The sequence below is a fragment of the Grus americana genome, chromosome 21 (assembly GCF_028858705.1).
Source record: "Grus americana isolate bGruAme1 chromosome 21, bGruAme1.mat, whole genome shotgun sequence".
In the NCBI taxonomy this organism is placed as follows: domain Eukaryota; kingdom Metazoa; phylum Chordata; class Aves; order Gruiformes; family Gruidae; genus Grus; species Grus americana.
In genome coordinates, this window is record NC_072872.1 from 6080744 (window position 1) to 6088574 (window position 7831).

At 47.7% G+C, this 7831-nt stretch overlaps 1 protein-coding gene across 1 annotated transcript in view; it reads right to left on the reverse strand.

Annotated features, from left to right (window-relative positions):
- Positions 1 to 7831, reverse strand: part of TNFRSF18 (TNF receptor superfamily member 18) — a 62571-nt gene that overhangs the window by 9597 nt on the left and 45143 nt on the right. Inside the window, exons 17-19 of the mRNA XM_054849865.1 lie at positions 7088 to 7192; positions 1088 to 1328; positions 461 to 658 (exon numbers count right to left, since the gene is read on the reverse strand). The gene's annotated coding sequence lies outside the window, so the exon portion shown is untranslated. The remainder of the gene's footprint in view (positions 1 to 460; positions 659 to 1087; positions 1329 to 7087; positions 7193 to 7831) is intronic.

Here is a 7831-nt window from a genome sequence, read left to right on the forward strand (position 1 = left end):
CTCGGTCTTCATCGCGTGGCATAAGCTGTGCTTACAGAAGCTCATAACCCTGTCTCATAGCAATGTCGGTAAGACCCTGGCTTTCAGAGGCGGATGTTGTCTGTCTGGGAGACAGGTAAAAGAGGGGGTGAGTGGACCTGAGTGAGGGGAAAGCTGCGAGCTAGGGCAGTGGACGGAAGCTGGCGCGGGTTGGAATTGCTTTGTGTTGTAAACACCGAGATGCTGTGTTAGTTTGCTGAACAACAGCCTCAGCAACGGTGCAGAGCAGAAAGCAGATGTGTTAGCGGAGTTCCGTGGGCAGGAAGGCAAAGACCTGTTCCTCCTGCCTGCAGCACTCCTGCCTTTGTTAGCGTGAAACAAACATTAACGGGTCTCACCCGCAGCCCAGAGTCACTCCTTTCCCACCAAACACCGAGGTTCTGCATCACTGACAGCTGCGGAGCAACCGTTCCGTACTCACCGAAGCACGCTCCGCTTCTATTGTAAATGGTCCTCGGCTTTGTTCTCCTCAAAGCCATCATCTGTTGCATGGAGACAACTCGGAAGAAATGTATTTCAGTGCCCTTGAGAACGCTCGGCATTTCATGTGCCACTTGCAGCGATGCACCTGCAGCAGCAAAGGGCCGTCTGCGGCATGGCCAACTGCGGATTAAATCACCTGAAAAAAAATGCAAAGGGCTTCTCACGGTCCACCCAGAAGCAAAGAACCTGGCAAGTCTTCTGTCAAGCCTGGGGACCGGCGTCAGTCACAGGATCTACCTTGGATGCTGTGTCAAGAACAGGTCGCTTCCTCACCTAAATGGGAAAAGCCAGGGGAATAGGAGGGGAGGGAAGGAGTTCAAACAAGGCGAGAGCATTTTTTAGAAACAGCACAGAAAAACAAGGGCAAAAGCAGGCAGGGAGCACGACGCTTTTCCAACAACTTTTCCCACTTTTTTTTTTTTTTTTTTATTTTATTTTTTCAAGACAGTAGACGTCCTGGCTGCAGAGCGGTCCAGCTCCACCAGAAGAAAGTGGAGCATGGCCAGAAAGCTCTGCCCCAGCTTCACCAGCCCTTTGGGTTCACCTCTGCCTCCTCAGTGCTCACCTTTCCACGCTGCCTCCAGTGCCGTGAAGCCATGCTTCTTCCAGCTTAGTGTCCTGCAGCCTTCAGCACTCTGTCCGCTGAACCGCTTTTCATCGGCGGCGATGAGGTACAAGGGTGGACTGGCCTCAGGTCTGGCCTTTATGGGGAGCTCCTGTGTTCTTGCTGGTGGCAGGCAGACGGCTAATGAGGCGTCAGGAGGTAAACGGATGAAACGTGTTCAGGTGGAGCCCTTGGTCTGTTTCTGGAAGAGGAAAGCAGTTTGGTCACGTAATTACTGGTGGGAGTAAGGGAGGACTGCTCACAAAGTCCATTCTTATGGCAAGGAGGAGGGGTGGAAGCTCGCTGGAAGTCACAATTTTGGGCAGAGGACTGCCTTATGTCCAGCTGTGAGTCCCGACCGAAGCACCCGGTGACGTACAGCGGTGGCTACGAGCTGTATGCACAGGACTGGAGCCTCTGTGGATCTACCAGGAGCCGCTCGGCGAGGGCAGCTGAGGCCACATAGACGGTGCCGCTGGGTTTGGAACTGGGCACCGGGAAACCCGAGCAGTGGGAAGGACCATGTACAACGGCTGTTCGCTTTAATTCTTTCTCGCCTTTCTTTTTCCCACTGCCACACCTTGGATGGTGGGCTGGATTTCGTTTAAGCTGGGATCGCTGGCTGCAGGTAACATTACTCCAGCGCTTTGCTGCTTCTTAAGTTGCAGCTCCAAATCAGAACAAAGCGGAAGAACAAAACACCAGAGAGGGTTCAGTGCAAAACCAAAGCAGCAAAACCAAAGCAACAGAGGCAGGTGCAGAGGGAGAGAAAGGGAGTGCATTTTCTAGGTAATATTCCCAGTTTCCTTAAAAATACTGATACAAAGCCAGATGAAACCCTTGGAAGTTTTCCACAGACTTCACTGCACTTCAGGCCAAATTCCTTTTCCCATGACTGACAAGAGTCTTTTCTTTGCCAGCTCTTGCTCTCACGAAGTGATGTGCTCCTGTCCTTCCGCTGATTTCAAGCAGGATTGTGGGCGCTCAGCAGCCCTGAGAACTGGTCCTGTTATGAGAAACTGGTTTGGTGAAATCCCTGTGCAGAGAATTCCCCTGCTGATGCAGGAGTGCAGGTGTGAGTTGGGATTTAGCTGGTATCTCAGTTCTGTTTTCCCCCTGTGCTGCAAGAAACCCTTGTGGGAAGGGGGTGGGTGAGAGTCCTCGCACGGGCAGGGTTTTTGTGGCAGGTTACATGAAAACGGGACTAATGCTGACCCTTCCACAGTTGCAGGGTGATTTTTGAGTGGCCTCAGTACAAAACTATGACAGCAGCCAGCCAAAAAAACAAACCTTGGATGTCACGTTTGAATCTAGAAGGGTTTGTCTTCTCCTGACCGCACAGCTCTGTTTCACAATTCGGGCTTAATCATTAATTTCCACGTGTCTGGGGATCCTGCGTGCCTGCCGTGCAGGGCGAGACGGGGCCAGGCTGATAAACTTCTCTGGGAAAGGCGACGCGTGTTGCGCTGCTTCCTACTCCTTTCCTTCCGGTACTGAAACACGACCTACACACGCCGTCCTGCTGCCTGAGTCTGGGGGTGGCGGGGGGACCACGCAACTTCCTGCCGGGACGCCCGAGTATGCGTTGTTTAATAAACATATCGAAGCGATTTGTAATCGTCCCTTATTGTTGAAGTCCACAACACGTAAATATTGGGTGGTTTTTTGTTTTTTTTTTTCCATTGTACGGGTGAGACAACTGAAGTGTAGAAGAGTATATGAGGTTCCCGGTCTCTCACAGCGGTTTTCTTGCAGAACCAAGGGGAGATCATCCTTTCTCACCCCTACAGCCCTGCTGCACACTCAGGAAAATAAAGTGCATGACCGTGCGTCGTCCTCCCTAGCTGCTTCCACACGGTGGGGTTCACCCTCCCAGATGGTGCTGTAACCCCCTGGAAAAGCAGTCTCTGTAAAAAGCACTGCTGCTGTTGGAAAATCTGTAAAAAAACACCACTACTGTTGGAAAAATCTGTAAAAAACACTGCTGCTGTTGGACAATATGTAAAAAACACTGCTACTGTTGGAAAAATCTGTAAAAAACACTGCTGCTGTTGGAAAATCTGTAAAAAACACTGCTACTGTTGGAAAAATCTGTAAAAAACACTGCTGCTGTTGGAAAATCTGTAAAAAACACTGCTACTGTTGGAAAATCTGTAAAAAGCACTGCTGCTGTTGGACAATCTGTAAAAAACACTGCTACTGTTGAAAAATAGCAACGCCAAGCTAGGAAAACACCCCCCACGTTGCAACTGCCCTTGTCTGAGGTCCAGAGGTATTTTGGGAATTATTCTGTTTGGAAGGAGGCGGGGGGGAAGGCGGGGGGGAGGGCGGGGGGGGGGGGAAGCAGCCTCCAAACGTGATTAAAAGATTGTTTTCTGAGAGACGTGCTGTTCTGACCCTCCAAGTCAGCTGTGGAAAAGGGCACTCGGAGCATATGCACAACCAGCACATGAGTCACTCCTAAAAAAAATCTTTGAATAAAAGAGATCGTCCTGATAGCGCCGCTCTCCCGCCGACAGCACGCAGTGAAACCTCCGTCGCTGTCGCCCCATGGCTGAAGCCGGTACCCAGCCCCGGCTTTGCTGAGCCTGGCTCTGGATGCTGGTTTTGGCTCCGTGGCTTTTGGAGGGACTAGTGCTGTTCACCTGACAGCAGTTTTCTGTCCTTAAATTTCATCTATTTATAGAGAAGCATCAAAAAGCACACTATTCCTGCGGTAAAGCTAAGATTGTTTTCTTCAGCAAGAAAATATTACCGCGTGTTGATGTAGCTTGCCTCCTTCCACAGTGTGCTTTGTGAAATCAGCCCTTTAGGCGGGTACGGAAACTGAGGCAAATTCAGACTTTGAGACCTGTAGCGTTCGTCACCGCGTGCCGTGAGCTCTCGGTTTTGTTTTCCTGGCTGTTGACTAGCAAGGCTCAGTTGCTTGCTTTGAGGTTCTGCATAAGTAACGATGTACAACATTTTTTTTTTTTTTTTAAGGAATTTTCTGTGGTTTAATATTTGAATTTTTACTAGGTTTTGCTTTTGTAGCTTGGATTTCACGAGAGCCTTGAAAAAGAATTATAACTTTATTATTGCATCTTCTATAGTGGAAATATATTTCTTATGTAAATCCTTTTATAGTCGAGGGACTAGTTTGGTACACTTGTATTTCATACGGATCCCATAAGACTTTCAGAAATACCGAATGCAAATGGGCCTTTCACATCAAAACATCCCGACTTTCTACACTTAAACAACAGACCAAATGCAGCAGCAAGTTGTCCCAGCGTCCGTTCCCAAAACAGACAACTCAAATGCTGCTTCTACAGCTAATCAAGTCACAGAAACCCTCCGACAGAAGAACTGCTTTGAATTAAACACGCGCTGTCTCTCACCGTACCCGTGTTGGCGGTACGCGTTATTTTCCATCGCACGTTATTTTTTTTGTGCCTGGTTCTCCGAGGTAATAAGGATTACACAGTCACTTTGTCGTTTCTTACTCTAATGACTTTTAAACCTATTGGTCAAGTTCTACGAAACTCAGTTTTTAGTGGCCTCCTACATAGATGCAGGCTACAGGCAGCTGGGTACGAGAGGGAGAGGCGCCGAATGGCCCTTTCCCCTCCCCGCCTCCTCCCATCCAAAGGAAAAACCTCCAGCCGCCTTTGAATTATGTGCTTGGCACTAGAGATTCCAACAGAAAAGGGTGGGAAAATAGGTGTCCAATTTCAAATATTCATTAAAATATATTAATACATTAATATATTATAGTATTAATATATTCGTTATGTTAAAATAGAAATAGAATATATAAAATATAAAAATATATTAATAAAATATATTAATATATATAAAATAAAATATATTAAAACTTTTTAAATAGCCTGTGCTGGGATCTCAAAATACAGGGCAAATACATAGTTCGGTCTTCCCTAGTAATTCTCTAAAGAACGTCTCATTTCGCTGTACGCAGAGGAAAACCGAAGCAGCCCGCAGTCAGGTCCCAGGTGGATGAGATGCCTCCCTCAGCTCTGTAACCGCCCGCCTCTCCCCTGCTCCAACACTTAGGCAATCGTTCCTAGAGGGTGTAACGCTTGCTGAAAGTATTTGCGGTGCCGCGGGTTGCAACGCTGCCGTTCCTCCCGCTCCGTCTATGACCAGAGGGATGAGGTTGGGTGGGTTGGCCATGAGAGGGAACCCAGGAGGGTTGAAGGTAAGGCAAGGACAGGGTCCTGACGTCTCCGCCTGAGCGCTGGAGCTAATCAGAGGCATTGTGCACAAACGGGAAAATAGGGAGAATGTTCTTGAAGGTCACCGTGACTGCCAGGGAGGAGTGCCAGAGTATTCACACCGGCTTGGCACGTCCACGTTGGAGGATGCAGGGCCGACCCAGGGAGAGACTGAATCTGAGCCAAATTCCACGTTCCACCAACTTTTCTCATGCCTCTTGGTTGGGGGATGGGGTGGGGGAGCTGCCCTAAACACAGGTTTACTGCTGGATTTTTCATCCTTCCTCCCTTGTTTGAACCGTGAGGCGCTGTCTGTGTTCCTTGGACGGGGATCTCTCCTCACAGAGCAGATTTCAGCATCTCAGGTGCTTCTGACAGGTGGGGCAGAAGTTTTCTGGGTAGGCCAATAATTGAACTGTTGCGTCTGCAGTTGGAAGCGTGAAAGCCTGGCAGTAAATGCAGACCTTTCCAAGCTTCATCTTCTGATGTTAACCCTGGAGATGACCTACTCTTTGTGCATAGCCAGCTGAGGTCATGAAAAAAAAAAAATCCACTTTTTTTTTTTTTTTTTTTGCTCCTGCACTGAAGGACAGAAAAATCTATATATACAGCAGAATTTAAGGCTACATAAATAAGCCTTTCTCTCTTTATATTTTTAACCGAGGGTCCATAAGTGTCAAAATCCTTTATTATAGCTAGTTCGGTAGCACACAGCAGCTGCCTGAAAAAAATCAAGGTCCCATCGTTTTAGCCACTTTTCACTGCACTCAGATAATTAATGGTCTAATAAAAACAAAAATGTGAGGGAGGAGAGTCTCCTATACAAATAGTGATTTGTCATAGTCTTAAAATAGTTCATTTAGTCATAAACCTGGCAGTAGATGCACTCCATTTGGTTAGAACTTCGTTTTGGAGAAGCACCCAAAACCATAGAGTTGTTTCTTTTCCATACGAATCCCAGCATTCCCAGACTCCTGGAAACACCTGTAGGACCTTACAAGGTTTGGGATGAAGATGGGAATGCAGGACTTTTTCTCTTCTCTTCTCTTTTCTTTTCTTTTTTCTCTTTTCTTTTCTCTTTTCTTTTCTCTTCTTTCCTTTCCTTTTTTCTTTTTTCTTTTTTTTCTTTTTTCTTTTTTCTCTTCTCTTCTCTTTTCCCCTTCCCTTCCCCTTCCCTTCCCCTTCCCTCCCAATTAATGCCTGGGTTATTGTAGGCTCAGCTCACCAGTAGCTGCAGCTTAGTGACACTGTAAAACCGCCCTAGGGATTTGACAACCAACGACAGGGACTCTGCCATGAGAAATCTCTGTATCTGGCAGCTATCTCACACTACCATTTGTTTATTCCCCCTTTTTAAAAATATGTTTGAATTCATGTCTTTCTTAAATCAGCGTCATTTTGTATCAGTGTGAGCTGTGTTTTGACAGTGTCACCGCTGCCTTTTCCAATGGCCATCGGTGAGCTAGCAGGTGTGCTTTTGACCACATCTGGCATGCAGTTTTCACAGAAATCCCATGATCATCCCTCCTCAGCATAGTTTGACTCAACTCTTGGGTGGTCTCTGAGCTCACAGCCTGGATTCTGTTTGGATGGAGCTGAACCAGGGCAGGCACTCACCCTGTCCCACCAGTAGCGGATGGCACTGAAGATCTGGTGCCCGCAGCGCACATGTTATGGAAAAGGTGTGCTCCCTCTCTCTGCAGATCCCCTTGTATCCCATGGATATATTTGCTGATGCAGACCTCACCTTTGCACAGAGCGGTGTTGGTTGGCTCTTGAGAGCCGCTGCACCAGCTGCCTTTGGCCTCTGAGTTGCTCTTCAGAACTTTGCAGAAGGATTTGCCTCTGGTCACTGAAGAAACAGAAGGACTTATGAGGATTTAAGATGATAACTTTGCCCCGTTACCAGTTTTCACAATTTGATTTAATCTTGGCAAACTTAACAGCGCACGCTGCATTGGACCAACGCCAGTACTCAGCATTAAGAAGGTCCAACAAAGTCCTGAGCTATGCAAACTCTGCCTCAGAAAGGAAAACTATGTTATAGACTATGTCTTTTCATGTCTTTAATCTGTTGTCCTATCGGTGATTGTGCACCAGAGAGAATGAAATTGGACTTTCTGGTTTGCTATTTGGAGCAGTGCAAGTGGCAAGGGTGTCTCAAGCAGGGGTGGAGCCTGATCTTTAGAAGACTTGAGGAAAGCCACGGAAGAGCGAGCAAAAAAACGTGCCAGCAGACACTCAGAGAACTGAACTGGTTTTCCTGTTTTTCTCTTACACAGTTCCACTCCGACACACACACGTGGGTTTGCTCAGCAGCGCTCCCGTAGCACTGCCGTCGGCCGGCTTCATCTAAGAGCACGCACGTTTGTGGAAATCCCTTTGCGTTTTTAACATCGGAACGCCTTGTGTGATCACCAGCAGTAGCCAGGCAGCTGTTGCTAGGATCAGCCAGTGTTTATAGCGCCGAAGGCTTCCTAACCTCCCCGAA